This window comes from Siphateles boraxobius, unplaced genomic scaffold, assembly GCF_051911475.1.
Source record: "Siphateles boraxobius isolate OS27281-9 unplaced genomic scaffold, OSU_SipBor_1 48, whole genome shotgun sequence".
Lineage (NCBI taxonomy): Eukaryota > Metazoa > Chordata > Actinopteri > Cypriniformes > Leuciscidae > Siphateles > Siphateles boraxobius.
Genome location: NW_027509119.1, coordinates 12,380,059 through 12,401,990, shown reverse-complemented (window position 1 = coordinate 12,401,990; position 21,932 = coordinate 12,380,059). Strand labels below are relative to the sequence as shown.

General features: G+C 44.2%; 1 pseudogene; it reads left to right on the top strand.

Annotated features, from left to right (window-relative positions):
* Positions 1 to 602: 602 nt before the first annotated feature.
* Positions 603 to 21,291, top strand: LOC143710842 (uncharacterized; annotated as a pseudogene).
* Positions 21,292 to 21,932: the final 641 nt, after the last annotated feature.

Genomic DNA, 21,932 nt, shown 5'->3' with positions numbered 1-21,932 from the left:
ATATACATATAATATCAGGGTTCTGTCACTTCTGTCTAGATTATATCTTGGTTTGGTGTCAGAGCTCTGACACTCCCGGTTTGTCATTTGCTTGTGTTATAGTCCTGTCTGTTGTGAGCACATGAATAGTCATGTGTTTCCTTGTGCCATGTGCTCACCTGTCGATTGTCTAGCCCCTATCATCTTATTACCTGATAATTGATTCATCTGCCACACCTGCTTTCCTCGTTACCCTCTTTTGTTTGCTTCCCTATTTAGTCTCCCCACGTTTGCAGTCCTGTGCTGGTTCGTCACTCTGTGTATCCTCGTGTTTCTGGTTTTTCTGCCAAAGTCAAGTTTTGTGATGCCTGTCTTGTTCCCTTTCGAAGGGAACACAACAATACGTGATCAACGCTATGGGGGGAACGCCTCAGGCGTGACAGGTGTCTGAAATCAAGTATCAACTCACAACAATCATGTTGACCGGCGACATCCCGTGCTTCATCAGCTCAAATAATGAGCACGCAACCTGGATGTATAAAAAGGGCGCCTTGAGACCGTGACAACATCCTTTTCGTCTTCAGGGACTGTTTTGTCTGTTTGAAAGATAATCAACTAAGAAAATGAAGCGTACAGAGAAGAGGAAGAATTCATTTCGCAAGTGTGCCGACCCGTGTCCCAGATATCTGACACCGGAGGACTCACACGATCTGTGCGTTTTCTGCCTGGGGGAAGAGCATACACTGCGCAAACTGTGGGATTTTTTCTATCAGAACTCTCCGCTCTCGTCTGTACCACTTCTCAAGGGAAGTGGGCGCGGCATCTGAATCCCGTGGTTTCAGTCCCGCTCGGGCTGAGGCTCGGCGGCGCTTGAGCTCGTGGGGCTCTCAGATAGAGCTGGCAGATCGTCTAGAGAGGGGCGTTAACCTCGCGGATGATCTGCCAGCTGACGAGGGTGAGTTACAGGTTGATGTTGAAGAGGTTCTTTCTCTTTCTGATGGATCTGTAACTGGTTCTCTTCAGGCTGGGCAGGAGTTGGCTGCTGATGATGTCAGTCTGGTTGAGACGGAACCATCTCAGCCCTTCTGCCCAGTCTACGCTGAGTTGGTGGACGTTATGTGGCGCGCCACCAACAGATTGCAGCTACAGTTGAGGCACGTCCAGGAGGAACCTGCTCGTGGTATTTTGGACGATCGGTTCCTCCCTTCCCATATGCCACCAGCCCGGACGAGCCTTCCATTCCTTCCTGATCTCCACTCTGAGATCGAGAAGGCATGGAAGAACCCGTGGCGGCAATGGTGGGCACGGAGAGCAATGGCGGCAATGGTGGGCACGGAGAGGCATCTGCGGGTCAACCAGGCTGACATCGGGGAGAAAGAAAAAACCTTTCCCCTCGATTCGCCGGTTTCGCCTTCCGAGCTTTTCGGACCTTCCGTCGAGACGGTGGTCGATAAGTTCTGGGAGGCGAGGGCGCGTCTGCGGCGTTTAAGAGCTGCATACCGTGGAGGTCCTCGGCCCAGCCCAGGCAGGCGGGAGGGCCTGGTTCGTCGTGGTCTGAGGGTCACAGACAGACCCAGAAGGCCAGTGTCACTTCCCGTTGGCCCCCTCCTCCTAGCAGAGGGAGCAGGCCGCGCAGGAGGCGTAACTCCCTCGGGAGGCACGATCTCAGGGAGGTGATCCAGAGCAAACGTTCTCAGACCAAACGTTAATATCACCTCCCTGGATCTTGTATCCTAACCACCATCGCTCCCAGGCTCCTCCTACATCAGGCCTGGGGCGGGGCCCATGATGAGTTCATGAATTCTCTGATGCCCCGCTTCAGCTAGGTTGATAGGAGCGCCTTACTTGTGGAACAAAAAAAAAGAGGGGGTTACTGAGTTTCTGAGTCCCGGTGTGCCTCATTCCGCCCGCTGCAGGTTTTTATGCTGAGTGAAAATGTTCTTTTGCGCAAATAACATTTTTCTCTTCTTTTTCAGAACTCGCCTCCTATACAGAGCCGGGGACATGTTCGGTAAGCAAGGTTGTGAGTCTAGCTCCCACATACTGTGGTCGCCAGGTTACAGGCCTCCCCAGGCCTTCCGGGTTATGAGCTTCCACATGTCAGGTTACAGGCCTTACCCGGCCTTCCTGAATGTGAGCTCCCACATACTGTGGTTGTCAGGTTGCAGGCCTCACCCGGCCTCCCTGAATGTGAGCTCCCACATACTGTGGTTGTCAGGTTGTAGGCCTCACCCGGCCTCCCTGAGTGGGAGCTCCCACACACTGTGGTCGCCAGGTTACAGGCCTCATCCGGCCTTCCTGGTTATGAGCTCCCACACACTGTGGTCGCGAGATTACAGGCCTCATCCGGCCTTCCTGGTTATGAGCTCCCACACACTGTGGTCGCCAGGTTACAGGCCTCATCCGGCCTTCCTGGTTATGAGCTCCCACACACTGTGGTCGCCAGGTGACAGGCCCCAGCCAGCCTTCCTGGTTATGAGCTCCCACATATTGTGGTCGCCAGGTTAAAGAACTCACCGGCCTTCCTGGTGATGGGCTTCTACATGTCAGGTTGCAGGCCTCTCCCGGTCTCCCTGAATGTGAGCTCCCACATACTGTGGTCGCCAGGTTACAGGCCTCACCCGGCCTTCCTGAATGTGAGCTCCCACAAACTGTGGTTTCCAGGTTACAGGCCTCACCTGGCCTTCCTGAAAGTAAGCTCCCACAGGTTGTGGTTGCCAGGTTTTGGGCCTCACCGGCCTTCCTGAGTTTGAGCTCCCACCTACTGTGGTCGCCAGGTTACAGGCCTCACCTGGCCTTCCTGAATATGGGCTCCCACATACTGTGGTCACCAGGTTACAGGCCTCACCCGGCCTTCCTGAATATGAACTCCCACATACTGTGGTCGCCAGGTTACAGGTCTCACCTGGCCTTCCAGAATAGGAGCTCCCACATACTGTGGTCGCCAGGTTACAGGCCTCACCCGGCCTTCCTGAATATGAGCTTCCACTTACTGTGGTCGCCAGGTTACAGGCCTCACCCGGCCTTCCTGAATATGAGCTCCCACATACTGTGGTCGCCAGGTTACAGGCCGCACGGGCCTTCCTGAGTATGAACTTCCACATGCTGTGGCCTTGCCTTCCTGATATAAGCCCTCATGTATTGGAGCTCCCCACATAGGGGGTCATCAGGTCTTAGGCTTCAGAAGACCTTCCTGGTTTTGATCCCTCTTACTTTCTCAGTGTTCAGAACGAGCACTGGGTAGACCGATGGATTGAGTGGACGTCTTCCGTCCTTTCTTGAGGTTGAGTCACACTCTCCAGGGAATCCCGTCACTGTGATCCAGAACTGAATGGTTTCTGCCAGCTTTGCAGGCCTTCTTTTTTTTGGATGCCTTATCCAAGACAATTTCCGGAGGCTCTGTCTCGGACACAGAGGCAATGGCCAGTCGGTGCGTCTTATTATAGATCACCAGGCCAGCCTGGTGGTATTTCAGGAGGCATGCTCTCCTGAATAGTGATAGTGCTCCTGAATAGTGATAGTGAATAGTGTTCTGGCAGTTTCTCGGCTCATTAGCTTGGGCTATGACCGGTAGGGAGTGCTGTCACTGACAGCCCAATGTGAGCTTAGGGTGAGTGGTTTCAGTGTTCTTTGAATTACTGGTTCTGATGGTTGTCACTGCCCTTGGGCATGATCTCCCCTCAGCATGGCGGAGTGGGTATTTTGTTCCCCATAGCGTCGATAATGTATTGATGAGTTCCCTTCGAAAGGGAACGTCTCAGGCTACGACTTTAACCTATGTTCCCTGAGAACAGGGAACGAGACAATACGTCTCCCTGCCATATCTCGGGGCCTGCCTGCAACAGTCCCTCAGACGATAGGATGTTGTCACGGTCTCAAGGCGCCCTTTTTATACATCCAGGTTGCGTGCTCATCATTCAGCTGATGAAGCACGGGCTGTCGCCGGTCAACATGATTGCTGTGAGTTGATACTTGATTTCAGACACCTGTCAAGCCTGAGGCGTTCCCCCCATAGCATGGATGACGTATTGTCTCGTTCCCTGTTCTCAGGGAACATAGGTTACAGTCGTAACCTGAGACGTTTTCCCCCTCAGGGTGGTTTTGTTTGTATGTTTGTTTTATTTTATAACTTAACTAAAGATCCTTCATTTTCTGCATTTGAATCCTTGCTTCACTTTTATTCCATCCGTGAGATATAATGCACTTAAAACAACTTGTTGTAAAAATATCTTAAGTATTGGCAGTACAATCAAAGTATATATAAAAAAAGTTGACATAATAACTGTGGATATTTATTTTGATTCATCACTCTGGAAATGGAAGTTTAAATCAAGCACATTACATTGATACACTATTTAGATTTAGGCAAATGTATTAGTATATCATACTAATAATATGATACACTACATGCAGTGGCGCAAAAAGTGGGTATGCGCTTTAGGGCTTTAGGGGCGCCGCATCATGGGGGCGCCAAAGCAATGGTTAAGTTTTATACATTTATATAAAAGGTTATAAATTGTTGAGGACTAACAAGCTAGAGTAGGGGCCGGCGCCCTCATAAGATTCCATCATAGAATTTATTTTGACATAGAAGGGTAATATCGCGAGCCGGCGGGGGCGCCATGAGCGCTGAGTGAGCACCACAGTAGTGAGTTGTCGTTGAAACTCGAAAAAGATGGATAAAGCAAAAAAGCTGTCAGCGGTTAAAATTAGAAAAAGAAAGAGGGAAAAGGACAGCCGCTAAAAAAGTGGATGGTGAAAGGCAACAGGTTGGATTTAAAGTGTGACGTCTGTGCTCGGAGGAGGCTTGCAAATATTCATGTTAACAGACTAGCATTTGCTAACACTGGGAATGTAGCAGCCTGAATATGTAGCTAGCTAGCTTAGAATATGCAAAACCGAGGTTGCTGAGCTGAAAACTGAAAAATATAAGGTAGCATGTACAATAAATGACAAGAATCTGGAAACCAAATAACGCAATATCTCTGGTTTACCATGGAATCATAGATTTGCTACCAAACTTGGAGGCTTACAAATATTAATGTTAACAGACTGGCAAGTGTTTGCTAACTTAATGCAAAATAATATTGCTGATATCTACATTTAGATTTTGGTAAAAACCCTGTGGCAAAATTGTTGCTGCATACCCCTCTAACACTGGGTAGTTGTGCCCCTGACTACATGCACAGCAACATGATAGCTTGAAGCCCTAAACTACATAGCCTAAACTTAATTCAGAATTAAATTATAAATGGCAGCTCTTTATTGAAAATCCAATTTCGTATCAGATAATTTAATCTATGTCTGTTCCCCGCAAGAGAGATATGAGAGAGTGATATCTGAGTATTGAATTAAAATTACTTGAGTATGTCACATCTAATTGGAACTGATGACCAAAATATCTTCATTAAGATCAGAAAGATAATCCATAATTATACATGTATGTTATTCAGTACAATTATATCCGTTACATGTTATCATATTATAATTTATGACAGAGGTAATCATGTGTGTGAGTGCGGGTGTTTAATGCTGTTGTGATTGAAAAGTAAACCAATGACAAGGTCATGCAGCAACCGGGCTAACCTTGCTGAAAGGTATAGAGGAAAATAAAGCAGGTTTGGACATTTTTTTTGTGATTGAACTAGCCATGGTGGTGGTAGACGAGATACTTGAAATCAAGACTTCTGTGGCTTTTTTTTTAAATTAGACTTTTAGTAGAGTTCACCTCAAGGCCTAGACAGTCAAATAGTCATCAAGGATAAGGATATTTTGGTTGAGCTAAATTGAATATGAATATTAAAAGTTAAGATTGGCTGTTTAATCTATTAGCATATTGCTTTTACTGTCAGACAAATTGTTTTATATAATTTTCTTAAAAAGTTACTAGGGTAACTAGTAATTTCAGAGTGTCCTTTCTTGCCCATCCAGGCCAGAAATTATGACATCTATAAATATTTTCTACCAATTAGAATCTCGTTTATTATGAAAGGCTCTTATGATAATAATATTAAATGTAGATGAAAGGCGCAATGTCATTTATTTGTCACATATTTGGATTAGTTGAACTGTCATATATTTAACAGATAAAAACCATTTTACCTTGCTGCATTCTCATTTTCTACATTGTTTTAAAGGTGCACTATGTGATTTAAAAAAAGCAGATAAATAAATAAACAAACAAACTGTAGACTCTAAAATCTATAATTACTTATGGTCCAATAGTGTCTGTCTGTGTTGGTGTTTGTGTCTACAGAAACACCGACCTGTGCCTCTGTAGACATTTTCTTATTTTTGTCTTGTTTTACTGTGCTCAGGATGTTTCTGGACTGCAATCATTGGCCAGTGACGGGACTTTAACTAATTGGTGAATTTTTTTTTTTTTTTTTTTAGATGAAACATCTCTTTAAGATAGAAAATATGACACTTATATGATTAATGTCAAGACGGCTCATCATTCTCATAACATGTGAGAAAACTGGATGAGATGACTTTGGACAGAGAATACATAATTTATGAAGCTCTTATGTCATTCTTGGTTGTAGGTTCAGCCCTTTTCACTCCCACTGCTGTCCATCAAAATGTTTTTTTTTTTCTGATCTTCCAGGGACAGACTGCAGACTGGTTTGCTTACATCAGTATGACACCATCAGACTAATGGCCAGACACACGCACACACACACACACGCGCACACACGCGCACACACACACACACACACACACACACACACACACACACACACACACACCTGACCGCATTGCTATTCTGGGAGACTGCATTCAGCTTCTTCATCTCCATCTTGCAGTCAATGAAATCATATCTTGCAGTCACTTAAAACGTCCCGATTACTGTTGTAACCCCTGTTCCCTGATGGAGGGTGTCGATGACACCCAATCAGGGAGCCCCAATCACCTCTGATACTTTGCCAGCACTAGTATAAGTGCTGCCTTTAAACATTCACCTGAGTAAAAGTACAAACGTATTTGCCTTCAAATGTACTTAAGAATCTAAGTACTATGATTTTTTATGGCTATAATGTCCTATTATAATTTGTCACGAGACTCTTGCTTTACTCAGTCTACGTGAAGACTAATGTCACTCTTGCCACACCAATCTATTAACAAAATTACATTAATTAGTCAGATTATATATATATATATATATATATATATATATATATATATATATATATATATATATATATAGTATATAATATATATATATATATATATTTGAATTGAATACATTTTTTCTGTGTTTAATTTTGGAGGGAAGGGGACTGTTCCCATAAGGTATAATACATTTACAGTATCTACTGTATATATTTTTGTCGAGCGTCTATGGTCATAATTATTAACATCCTAAAGTTATGATACATTCACATAAACCTGCACAACGCCATTAAATATATATATATATATATATATATATATATATATATACACACACACACACGTAATTTTGTTCACTCCTTGCAGATATAGTGCACTCAAATGCCATACACTATATAGGGATTAATGAATGAGTGAACGAGTGAGCAGTTTCAGACACAGCTACTGTGTCGCAACCGTCTATGTTCCCAACTCTCATAACGGCTCTGGTTCGCACTTAGTAGATACCGCCAATTCAAGTTCAAAACAAAACGCGCTCGCTGTACTGTGAATGGTGGCTCGTTTGACCAGTTATGTTTTTATCCACTCATAAATAAAAAGGAGCGACTGATTTTGAAAATGTAGTAGAATAAAAAGTAAGATATTTGACTTTGAAATGTAGTGGAGTTAAAGTAAAAGTAAAGTTTACTGTAAAATAGACTACTGCCATATCAAATAAGCTTTTGTTCCCCAATTTCTGCTCATAACATTGTATAAGCAGGCATAAACAAACTGCAAATGAACATTACAAAGAAATTTTATTTCAACATTTTTCAGTGTATTTTTACTCATCTCAGTAGGCTATAGCAAGATAGTTTGGATGTGTTCATGTAAAAATAACATTACTAATGTAGGTGCGAGTGTGAATTAACTGCACAGATGCATGCTGTACAGCTGTAGTAAGCAACACCGCACTCTGTTAGAATTTAGTTTCTGTGCCGTTCATTCATTCATTCACACACAGACACGCTATTCATAATTAAAGTATTTTTACGGTTTACTGACACTATTCCATATCACGATTAGAACAAAGCACTTAAGAATAAATAACTTACTATTCACATCAGCTGGATCCATTGCTCCTCAAAATGAAACTACCAGCACTTCTAAGGTAAATTTTCCAGGATTATTATGATAGTATTATTTCTCACAGTGTAGCAAGACAACGTAAAGTACATGATTCTTTTTAAACTTTATGTGTTTTATCCAGCTGATGTGGGCGTTCGCATGTTTGCATGACTTGCCTCAGGTCATTTGCGTTTGAATAGCGCACGCTCTCCGTGGGCGTGGTTACACTAGCACTTAATGAGTTATAATGAGCTGAAAAGAAAAAGACTGACATCTCTCTCTTTTCATACAGATTACATAAACTGAGAATATTTGTTTTTTTATATAAATTATTTCATTTAAAAGAAGAGAATTCAAGCTTCATGTCTGTGCGCCTGTATGCCTGAGTGTTCGCTGAGTTACAGTTCATTTTTGGACGCGTTTCAGAATGGACTTCACTGACAGAGAGAAGGCCGAACTCGCATCATGTTTATTTTTTCTTTATTTGTCCAAAAGCACAACATTTTGTTTTTATTGTGAGTATACACAAAAAAATAGACACTTAACAGGATCGAATGATGTATAACAATTATAACTAAGATCAAAATCAACACAGTATTTTTATCAGTCTCTTTTGCACTGATAAGAAAAAAAGTGAGCTGGTATCGCCAGCGATACTGCCAACCCCAGAGGATTAATTCTGAAAAAACAGAGATTTTAATTATTGGACAACAAACTTCCTCACATAATAACCTAGAATACTGTTTAAGAATTGATGGCTGCTCTGTCAAGTCTTCGCCGTCGGTTAGGAAGCTGGGTGTGCTCTTTGATACCAATCTTTCATTTGAAAGCCACGTTTCTAGCATCTGTAAAACCACATTCTTCCATCTTAAAAATTGTGGCGAGGGGGGCGTGGTGAACACCTCTGTCTTGTTGCAGTAATTGGCATGGAGAGACCGGATATAAAACGCTGTGGAGTGAGAGACGAGAGAAAGAGAGAAGGACTAGGGACTCGTACGCCATAAACCAGTTGTGCTAAAAGAGGGAAAAGAAAACGGAAAGAGTCGAGCTGATCCAGTGGAAAGAGTACTGAGTGATTTGAGCTGTGGTGATTGCTACGGTGAATGCACTGTGTGAGTGCCTTTTGTTTTGTTTTGTTTTGTTTATTGTGGTTTTGAGTACAAATAAAAGGTATGAGTCCCAGTCACGCCGACCTTGTCTTCTTCCTTCCAAACGCTGAACCTCATCACAAATATATATATATAAATTACTACCTATGCTTTCAATGAAAAATGCGGAACAGTTAGTTCATGGCCTCAAGGTTAGATTATTGTAATGCTCTTATGGGTGGTTGCCGGGCACGCTTAATAAACAAATTAAAGCTGGTCCAAAATGCAGCTGCTAGAGTTCAAGGTCCTGTCCAGGAGCCCAACGCTGCATGCACGTTGCACACTGCACACCAGATGCATGAGTTCCCTTTCAAGGGAACTCGATCTGCGTCAAGCTGTGGGAACGCCTCTGCATGTGTAGGTCATGAAGCACGTATTGAATCAGTTAAATGGAGAGACGTAACGTCATAGGCGGGTGACGTCATCGACCAGGAAACTATAAAGCACCCCCAAAACACAAGCGCGACAGCTTCTTTGCCTTCAGTAAGCGCTATATGTGGATCTGTCTCAAGTGTTTTTGTCTGTCACTAAGCAGGAGTTTCACTATTTCAAAAAACTATATATATATATATATATATATCTAAACATATATTATATTGAGAGACAATGGCGAACGAACAACAATTTAAGAAGTGTGTTCCTCCCTGCTCGCGCTATCTAACGAGCGGGGATACACACAGCTTATGTGTTGTTTGTTTGGGAGTGCAGCATGCCCAGTCAGCTCTCGAGGGGGGGCTGATTGTGAGCATTGCGAGCGTTTGCCTCTTAGAACGCCCCGCCCCCGCCGATCACTCTTTGAGGAGAGTGGTTCGGTTCGCGATCCCCGCGGATCGGGTCCCGCTTATGCCGAAGCTGAGCGGCGACGTCATTCGTGGGGATCGCAGATGGATCTAACAGCGGGGCTTGAGACAGGCTCTGCCCTATCTCAGCCCTTACCTGTTAGATCCAGTGCCTCAGTCTCGGGTTTGGAAGCACGCTCTGCGGTTTCTTCCCCCCGAACTGAGGCCCCAGTACTGCAACTATCCAGTTCTGAGGATCTGGATGTTGTTAGTCTGGAGGCGGGAGATGTCGATGATTCGCCATCTCGCTCTCCCGAAAGTGAGGAGCTTATGGAGGTGCTCACTCGTGCTGTTTCTAAATTAAGCATCGAGTGGCCAGCTGTTAGGCAGGAGTCTAGAGAAAAATCTGAATTAGATGAAAGATTTTTGCCTTCCTCGTGTAGTTCGCGAACTGCGTCAGGCTGCAGATTTATCTCTGCGCGCCACCAAGCAGTCGGCTAAGCTAATGGGCCGTACTATGGCAGCCCTGATGGCCGCAGAGAGGCATCTATGGTTAAATCTCTCTGGTATGAAAGAAAAAGACAAAGCTTTTCTTTAGGACGCTCCGCTCTCTCCTCATGGTCTTTTTGGTGATTCTGTAAATACTGTCATAGATAGATTTCAGGAAGAGAAGAAACAGTCGGCAGCGTTTCAGAAATGTATGCTTCTTAAAATTCATGTCCCTGGTACTGCTGGGCGGGAGCAGTCCAGGCAGTCAGTCAGCTCCTCACATAGGGTGCAACAGAAGCAGAGTGTCGCGTCTCGCGCTCCCCCTTCCACACAGTGGGACCAGACGCGGCACTCTCAGCCGAAGTCGTCTGGCAAAACTGATCTGAGGACAGTTATTATGGCTAAGAAGGCTTCGGCAAAGAGGAAGTCCTGACGCCACTGGTGTCAGGATGCTGAGGGTGGTCCCTGCCGTGGGAGAGAGGTGTTCACCACATTACACGGTGCCCGCTCTACCCTTAGTAGTATTTCTGGCAGAGTGGAAAAGCCTTCCAAAAATATCTCAGTGGGTTCTGCACACAGTAAAAAAGGGTTATACTATCCAATTCAGGTGTCGTCCACCAAAATTCAGAGGGGTTCTGCCCACAGTGGTGGGCCCCGAGCAGGCTCTGGTAATGGAACAAGAGGTGAAAGCGCTCCTTCAAAAGGGGGCTATAGAACGGGTTCCTCCTCCCAGGTTGGAGTCAGGTTTTTACAGCCGATATTTCATCGTTCCAAAGAAGGATGGGGGGTTGCCTCCAATTTTAGATCTGCGCCTGTTGAATCGCTCGGTAGGGAAGCTAAAATTCAAGATGCTCACTATCAAGCAGATCGTGTCACAAATCAGATCCGAGGACTGGTTTGTCACGATAGATCTGAAGGACGCATACTTCCATATTTCCATCCTTCCACAACACAGGAAGTTCCGTAGGTTCGCCTTCGGGGGCGAGGCGTACCAGTACAAGGTTCTTCCATTTGGCCTAGCTTTATCTCCCCGCACTTTCACGAACTGCATGGATGCAGCTTTAGCACCCCTGAGGTTTCAGGGCATTCGGATCCTCAATTACATCGACGATTGGTTGATTTTAGCTCAGACAGAGCAGATGGCGGTTCAGCATCGAGATGTTGTTCTCGCTCATATGAGAAAGTTGGGGTTGAGGCTGAACGCAAAGAAAAGTGTATTATCTCCTTCTTTCTCCGACCCGCATCGCTTCGATTCTTTCAGCTATGAAACAAGTAAAGCTAGGCCAGCTACTCACTGTAAAACAGTTTGAGAGACTGTTGGGTCTGATGGCAGCAGCGTCCAACGTTATACCTTGCGGCCTGTTGTACATGAGACCACTGCGCAGTGGTGGCTCCGGACCAAGGGATTCTCCCCGAGGGGAAATCCCCTCCGCACGATCAAAGTCACGCGGCGCTGCCTTCGTGCTCTGGTCATGTGGAAAGAAACCTGGTTCCTATCCAAAGGGCCTGTGTTGGGGGCTCTTTGTCGTCACGTAACGCTAACGACGGATGCTTCCCTCACAGGGTGGGGGGCGGTCATGAGTGGTCGTCCAGCCCAAGGTCTGTGGCAGGACCATCATCTATGATGGCATATAAATTGTCTAGAGATGTTGGCGGTGTTCCAAGCTTTGAAACACTTCCTAGCAGACCTCAGAGGTCATCATGTGTTAGTTCAGTCAGACAACATGTCGGTGGTCTCGTATATAAATCATCAGGGGGGCCTGCGGTCGCGTCCACTTTATAAGTTGGCCCGTCAGATCCTCCTGTGGTCCACGGGGAAGTTATGGTCTCTGAGAGCTATGTATCTTCCTGGTTATTTGAATGTGGTAGCAGACTCCCTGTCGAGGCAGGGGCCGAGGCCGGGGGAATGGAGGCTCCACCCCGAGGGGGTGGAGCTCCTTTGGTTGAGTTTCGGTCACGCCGAGGTGGACCTATTCGCTTCCAAGGAGACAACGCACTGTCATCTGTGGTTCTCCATCAGTCAGCCAGCCCCTCTGGGGTTGGACGCTCTGGTACAGCCGTGGCCGAGGTCACGTCTGTATGCTTTTCCCCCGGTTGCTCTGCTACCTGTTCTGGAGAGGGTTCCCGGGACGGGGTCAGCCTACTTCTAGTAGCCCCGTTCTGGCCGGCCCGAATATGGTTCGCGGACCTAATATCTCTTCTGGACGGCTCTCCCTTGGCGATTCCGATCAGGAGGGATCTACTCTCTCAGGAGGGCGGTACAATATTTCACCCCCGCCCAGAGTTGTGGAAACTGTGGGCTTGGCCTCTGAGGGGGCCCAGCTCATAGAATCTGGTCTCTCAACTGAGGTTGTTGAGACCATCCTTCACTCCAGAGCTCCGTCCACGAGGAAGTTATATGCCCTGAAGTGGAAACTTTTCACTTCTTGGTGTGCAGAACACCGGCAGGACCCAGTTAACGGCCCAGTGGGTGCAGTGCTGGAGTTTCTGCAGGAGCGTTTCTCTGCAGGGTTATCCCCCTCCACACTAAAGGTGTATTTGGCGGAACTAGCTGCTTTCCATGTCCCTTTCAGTGGAGTTTCTCTTGGGAGACACCCACTTATAACTTGCTTCCTTCGTGGCACTTTGAGGCTGAGGCCTACAGTTCGTACGAGGGTGCCGACTTGGGATTTGCCCATTGTACTAGAGGTCCTTTCTTTGGCCCCCTTTGAACCTATTGAGGAAGTTTCTGAGAAATTTCTCACATATAAAACTCTTTTTCTGCTTGCAATCTCCTCACTTAAGAGAATCTGAGATTTGCAGGCCCTGTCGGTTGCACCCTCGTGCCTGGAGTTTTCGCCTGGTATGGTTAAGGCTTTTCTATACCCTAGACCAGTTTATGTCCCTAAGGTCCCTACTAATGCTGTTAGACCTACAGTGCTGCAGGCTTTCTATCCTCCTCCTTTTGTGTCATCAGATCAGGAGAAACTTAACCTTCTCTGCCCGGTTAGGGCGTTAGACGCTTACGTCCACAGAGCTGCCCTGTGGAGGAAATCAGAACAGTTATTTGTGTGCTTTGGGCCACCCAGGAAAGGGTGTCCCGCGTCTAAACAGAGAATGAGCAAGTGGGTGGTTGAGGCCATCTCACTTGCTTATGAGTCGGCTGGTCAGCCTTCACCTTTGGCTCTACGAGCCCACTCTACTAGGAGTATGGCTGCTTCTAAAGCATTGTTGTCAGGAGTATCGCTAAGTGATGTTTGTGATGCGGCTGGATGGTCCTCACCGCATACATTTGTTAAGTTCTATGAATTGGACTTAAGTTCCACTCCTGGGGCGCAGGTGCTCTCATCCTCTGTGCGCTAGTTCCCACATGACGGTTATTTGCTCCTATGGCGATGTGGGTATTGGCGTTCCCACAGCTTGACACAGCTCGAGTTCCCTTGAAATGGAATGTCTCGGTTATGGATGTAACCCTAGTTCCCTGATAGGGAACGAGACGCTGTGTTGTTTTGCCATACTTCCAGCATGCCCGTTAGCGCTTCCTTCAGGCCTATCAGAATCTGTCGCGCTTGTGTTTTGGGGGTGCTTTATAGTTTCCTGGTCGATGACGTCACCCGCCTATGACGTTCCGTCTCTCCATTGTACTGATTCCATACGTGCTTCATGACGCACACACGCAGAGGCGTTCCCACAGCTTGACGCAGCCTCTCGTTCCCTATCAGGGAACTAGGGTTACATACGTAACCGAGACGTTTTGACAACAACACACCTGGACACTTGTTGTAATGGAACCTATGCCCGTAGAAATGCATTGTCTCTCCAGCAGAGTGTAAAGTCCAGGTTCAGAAAGTAAAAGTCCACCTAAGTATTTTGTTCCAATCACCTGGATTTGCTAATTAGCACAGTTTTCCAGCCAGGAGATAGAACTAATTAGTGAAATCAGCTGGCTGAGTTCATAGGTGGGACTCAGACAGCTTTCTGACCCCTGGAATTTACACCTCTGCTGTCCAGTGGCTGAATAAGCGAGCGACAAATCTCTGTGATTGTCACGTGATATGTGCCACTGCGCCATGCCCATCCCAGGACTCAAGTCTGTAGCCAACGCTGAAGTGGTCTCATTTGCATCAACCCAAAAACGTAACCGGCACAGAGTACGCCATATGGCCCAGAAGTTTCAGTGGAGTAGTATTCTTTAGGGAGTTCAGTATCAACTCCCTTTCGTAAGAAGCATTATAATAGTGACTGAGTCCAACTCCATTCCAAGAAAATAGATGCAATTCACTGGGGAGACCTTGCTTTTTAACCAGTTGACCTCAAGCCCCAAATGAGTTTGGTGTCTGTGAACCAGGTCCCTATGTGCGCAGTACAAATCTCTAGAGTGAGCTAGGATCAGCCAGTCATCGAAATAGTTGAGAATGCGAATGTCCACTTCCCTTTGCGGGCAAGTGCCGCCTCTGCAACTCTCGTGAAGACGCGAGGTGACAGGGACAGCCCAAAAGCGTGACCTTGTACGGATATGCCTGATCCTCAAAAGCAAACAGAAGAAACGGTCTGTGTCAAGGCAAAATTGAGACATGGAAGTGCACATCTTTCAGGTCTATAATCGCAAACCAATGCTGTTGGTGAACGCATGTCAAAATGCATTTCTGCATTTGGTTGCAACCCACGGCCTTTCTTTGGTAAAATGCTTCATCTCAGCTGGAGGGAAAGACTCTATAATTTCCTTCACCAATAGGACTGCAATTTCCACATGCAGGACAGGAGCGTCTTTACCTGCCACCAAGGTAAAGAGAATCCCACAGAATGAGCCAGCGCGAAGGGTTGGGAAGTGCTAACCAGGCCTCAAACTCAATCGAGTGGTACTAGAGGAACTATAATTTTTTACGTACATGCAAAGTTAAAGCGGGAAGCGGAGTTAAACCTGGTGCAACATGCAAGAAGAGGACTGGGAGGTCTGTGCGACACAAAAATGTGAAAAAGATCATGGTCATCCGAGGTCGAGAGATATCGACACCCAAAAACACACAGGCGGAAAGGCATCTTTAAAAATATGCTCTCCATCTGTGTTTGCTCTTTTGGAGCAAGCTTGCTCTTTCTGATCGCTGAAAGGCCCATGGGGAAGTTCTCTCTGCATATATGCATGCAATGTGTGGAGAGAGTACTGCAACCTTTACACCAGCAATCCTTCCCAAATTAAGCAAATGGAATGAGCTTGTGTATAGATGACACTTCGGTTGGCCCTGAAGAACAAATCTGAATGAGTGAATGCACACCGGCTTCTTTCATACCCACATGTTTGGGGGAGAGGTGCATGTAAATTCCAATTTTTCTTTGGCCTTTTCTCAAACTATCAGAGGTGATTAGGGCTTCCAAGTATGACCCCTACTGTCAGTCATTGACATGCAGTCGGAGTGACTGACAGATAGGAAACTCTATGTTTTTGTCTTTCCTCTGGGATAAGTATCCAAAATGTGGTGTTAAAATAACATGAGACGAGAGAAGGAGAGAGAAAACATAAGAAATCCTGATATTTCTTTCTCTCAGAGCCCAGATCATTACCCTCCATTACTGCAGTAATATCACTGCTCTACACGGGCCCACAGACACCATTCATTTATAATATAAAATACCCTCAATGCCTTGGAGAGATTGGACCAACCCAGGCTGAATCTCCAGACGCACAGCACTGCACTGAGATTAATCATATGAGACAAATATAACAACAGTGTGTGTACATATGCACACACACATCAGACACAAACATTTCCCTGTGTTATAATATCGACCGTGAGGTTCTGATCAATGTGAGCGTTTCAGATGAGATCTGGCCATAAACATTCCCTAATGAAAAAGAAGTTTATGTCAAGTGTGCTATTACTATACTTCGTTTAAACTATAAATAAGAAAGTATACTTAAGTCTAATTTTTATCTACTTCTCAGAAATATACTTAAAATTTCACTTAAGTATACTTGACTTATACTGTCAGAAAAGTCAAAGTATATTTGTCCTGTACTTGTACTTAATCTTTTGATTGAGATATACTTAAAAGTATAATTACACAGACTTCCCAATTTCTTGTAGTTGTGTTTACACTTTTGATTGAGTAGCCTAGTATATACTTTTTTCACATAGTTGTACATACTGTTTTATGTACATTGATTAAAAATATTTATTTAAAGAAAACAGATTCCTAATTCCTAATTCTGAGTATCTGAATTTTTCAGTGTTAGTGTACATAGGCATTTACTTTATTTTACTCTTTCCCTGCCATTGACAGAATTTTTCCGGTGATCCATGTTTTCACTGATATACGGTAGGGGGCGCTATTATGCATCTTCTGAAAGAGTACAGAACCTCCAGATCAAAACACAGGTGAAGGAGAAACAAATGGTAGAAGATTGCTTATGCATGCGTAAAATAACACAATCATTATACAGCATATAAGTTCAAAACTGCCTAATGTTACTGAATGAAATGTTGAACCCATGAAGAGGAAACAACTGTGAAACTTTGGGGGTGTTGATGGACTCAAGTCATGGCGAGCAAGCAGCAGTTTAAGATGTGTGTGCACCCCTGCCCATGTTATTTAACAGGTGAGGACACACACATTATTTGTGTAGCTTGTTTGGGTGAGGAGCATGCACATGCAGCACTCAAGGGCGTTGGCTGTGAGCACTTTAATGTGCTTCCAATGCGTACACTCCGATCCTGTCTGGCATTCTTTCGCGAGGACACTCAGGCTCGCGTTCCTCAGGGCTCTGGTCCCGCTGCTAAAGAGGCGCAGCGGCGATCGCAGTCATGGGGTTCGCAAATGGATCTATCAGTGGGGTTATTATATAGCCTTATCTCTGCCTTCACCTGATAGGTCCAGCGCCTTCTCTGAGGGTTTGGAAGCATGCGCTGCGGTTCCTTTTGCCTCGATTGAGGCACCGACACTACAACTATCTAGTTCTGAGGAACGAGATGTTATCAGTGTCGACACAAGAGAAACTGAGTATTCGCCACCTCAGTCTCATGCCTTTGAGGAGCTGGTTGAGGTTGTGACAAGAGCAGTTGAAAGACGTGAATATTGACTGGCCAGCAGATAATAATAAGTATAATAAGTATAAAAAGTATAAAAAATTAATACCTAGACAGGAATATAGTAGTGTACTTAAGTGCAAAAATAATATATAAAAATAGCTGCAAGCACCGATGATGGGCCCAAGCCCCGTGCACAATGGACAATATGCATTTAAACTGGTTAAATGTAAAAGGACGGTGTTTTATTGTAGTTTTATCACATTTACTGCAGCCAGCTGGTGCCACTATGACTATGAACCACAACATCCACATACGTGAGATCGAGATATCAAAAATCCGCTCGCAATTTAGAATCCTCAATGTCTTGAATTCATGCTGACAGAGTTTGGTGGCGTTCGGATGAATTCCCTAGGAGAAGTATATCAAATTCTAGGGCATGCATTTTTCAATCAACCCTATATAGCCAAATTCCTTTTGGGTTGAGCTAATAACAGAGTGCAGAAGTTGTTTGACTCGATGAGCTATATGTATATATTTGTATCGAGTTTCATTCTTTTAAGTTCATGTATGTATCCAAGATTCCATATTCCGTTCAAGAGGGAGCCGTAAAGTCCCCCTGCCATGCTCGTGTACCAGCTTTGGCCCGGCCCTAATGGGTGTGGATTCCGACCTGTGTCCACATTTTCAAGAGTTTTTGAGCATGTTACAGGCACCAAAAGCCCCAAAACCCTGACGACAAAAAAAAAAAAAGATGACCAAAGAAAAAGAAAAATCCTGAGGAAATCAATAGAGCCTTCGGCCCTTCCGGATATGGGCCCTAAATAGTAAATTATATGTATGAGGTTATGTTCACTTAAAGAAAATTGACATCTATTCTTGCAGTATAAAACTACTAAACTAATGTAACGTAGTCCACTGAAGCGAGTTGTAGTAGTGATGACGTTTGATACTGGGGCTCCGATGCTCCGACGTAGTTTTCAAAGCACTATTGTATCACACACTGTACCGATGCTTGTATCGAAATGACAAAACCACGTGATTGATGACATTTGAAGCTTCAAATGTCATGCAGAATCATAAGGTTGGGACAGCTGGTTTGAAAAAAATGGTTGCTTCACGACCTCTTCTGATGCATAAATGGAAATGATAATAGTATTATTTAAATTATTTAACACTACACTTCCCTATAACATAATTTATATATTTTTTTAAACAGAACACACAAAATATTATTTTCAATTACAATTACTATAATTATGATCACATACTTGTATATTTTATATTATTGATCAATATATGAATCCGTTGACCAGGCTACATGACACAAGTTGTGTCCTCATTGGCACAAATTTATTTCAATGAGATTAGGTAGAACTGTATTGATCCCACTCTTGTATGACATGGACTTCCGAAGCTTAGTTTGGTCACATGCTTTTTATGCTCTGCGGTGATTTGTTAGATATGGTGGAGAAAACAAGTCTGAAAAAAGTTAGTTGTAAACTAATTGTCTACTCAAAGTTACACTGTTTAGAGTGTTTACAAACTTAATAAATGATGCACAATTCAATCCAAACTCTGAGGTGAAATTCTCAGAAGGGGACATGGTAATGGTACGCATTTTTGTGAAGCAAGGTGGCATGAACCGTCAAGTCAAGTCACCTTTATTTATACAGCGCGTTTTACAATACAGATTGTTTCAAAGCAGCTTTACAGAGATAATAGGAAAATAATGTTGTAATAATATTGTTAAATATAAAATTAAATGCAACTAAGCAAGCCAAAAGCCAATGGCGACAAAGGAGAAGAAAGGCGAAATTGGCGACAGTGGCAAGGAACCAAAACTCCATCAGGTGGCAGAATGGAGGAACAAACCTTGGGAGAACCCAGGCTCAGTCAGGGGGCCAGTTCTCCTCTGGCCAACGAACGAACAGTGTATGATTATAAGCATTATAGGTCAGAAGTCAGATTAGATTAGAACTTTCACAATATTTATCCAGTTCCATCTGGTTGGGTGTCGGAGTCATCATGCCAGTATGGAGATGGGTTTGTTGGGGTGTCCATGAGGCCTTCACAGGGCTGATGAGGCTGGCCCTTCAGGGATGCGTTGTTGTCGTGTCCATGCGATGGTCCTTCATCAGATCTGGATATGGCCTGGATCTGACGGACTGCGGTAAACCTCGGGATAAACAGAGAGACTAATATTAGCGTAGACTCCATCCTTCTTATGATGTACCAAGTATATCAGGATTTATGGGAATTGTTCCTGGTTCCGGCTGATCTAAACTATGCAGCCTAACATTGAATTAAAGAAGTCTATAATGTGTTATGTGTATGCTAAGTCAAAGAGATGTGTTTTTAGTCTAGATTTAAACTGACAGACTGTGTCTGCTTCCCGGACAATGTTAGGAAGATTGTTTCAAAATGTTGGTGCTAAATAGGAAAAGGATCCTATTAAAAATAATTATATTTGAAACTAGACTTCTTAGTAATTCTGAAAATATTACTATCAATTACAGCAACACCTCCCCCTTTGCCTTTCATAAGAGATTTATGTTTATAACCATAATCTTGGGGGGTGGACTCATTTAAAGTAATGTAACCATGTGAAATTAAAGCTGTATGCAACAGCTGTGTGGCCACAACCATAAAAGGGAAACTGCGATGGTACCACATGTCACAGTGCAAATTATTTAAAGGTACACAGAATAAATATATAACTGTCACTTTCTTCTCTTCCTGTCTTCCAGATCAACTGCAGCGATCCCATGGAGGCCGGATGAAAGAAAATTTCCGGGTCCACGTGCATCAGACTGGGCCAAAGAATTTTGCTCACACACAACCTGAAATGTGGGAGGTGGGTGTGGAAATACCCCAAGGGGCCATCCACGCCAAAAATCACAATCACAACCAAAGAGACAGCTACATGGCCTCCCGGTTTAGTATCGTATCCAAATTGCACACCATAATTTTGCTGTAGTTCAGGTAGCACCCACCCACCTAATGAAAACATTTCAGGATTCATATGAGCACCAAAATTTATGCACAATATCACTGCCTGGTATCAGCTTAAAATAGATCCAGACGACAACGTTTACACGAAAACAACAACAATGGCATAGACACAAAATTGTGCTATTATGTTAAAAATTTGGAACCTGCAACATATAGGTGAACACACACAGAAACACAAAATGACACATATAAGGTTCACAGAGTCGATATACAATCTCACATCATACACATCTAATGAGCAAAAACCAAAAACTTTTGTGTGTACCAACCAAAAGGAAGGAATGTATTGTGTAGGAGAATGTTCATATAGCATAGACAACTTCACCAATCCACACAATTGTTCTTATACTGTTACTCATTGTTGTAATTTGACCACCTGTGGATACGCTAAACCCAAAAAATATCCAGAATTCCACTCAATTCCTCCTGGTGGACTGATTAGAGGAAACATTAACAAAAATCTACTACATGAGGTAAATTTGTTAATGATGTAAAAATGTAACTTACAACATTTCAAACATACTCTCTGCTTATACAAAAAAATGTGATGTTAATGATAAATCATATGCATGGCTGCAGTCATGAATCGATGATTTAATTTCTGATTACAAAGACAGACTTGCCATCCAAATTCCACCTGCTCGCTCAAATGTGCCTTAGCCTGCAGATCATATATGCACAAGATGTATTCACAGCAACAAGACAGGAAATGTATGATTTAGATCAGGTGTCTCCAACCCTGCTCCTGGAGAGCTACTGTCCTACAGATTTCAGCTCCAACCCCAATCAAACACACCTGGACCATCTAATCAAGCTGTTCAGGGTTCCTTGATAATTACAGGCAGGTGTGTTGGAACAGATTTGGAACTGAAGTCTGCAGGACAGTAGCCCTCCAGGAGCAGGGTTGGAGATCCCTGATTTAGATGGTTCTCTTCAGAGAAAATTAAAAAGGTTAAATATTCAGAACTGGTATACACAATTATGATGTATACTGGAAAGAAATGTACTGTAGCATTGGGTTTTTTGCCACCTTTCCTTTAATCCAACCAGACCAAGTTTATCCAAATTAGAGATTAGGTAATTAAAGGCGGGGTAGGTAAGTCTGAGAAACTAGCAGAAAACTGCTGGATTTTGAAAGTATCCAACAGAGAAACTCCCATCCCCTTCCTTCTGAGTTCATTCCAAAGCCACGCCCCCAAAACACTTGAACACGCAATGCCAACCGCTCAGCTGGAGGACGTGTTTACCAGTGCAGAGCGGAGAGGAGCACAGTGTTATGGAGTGACATCATGTCAGAATCA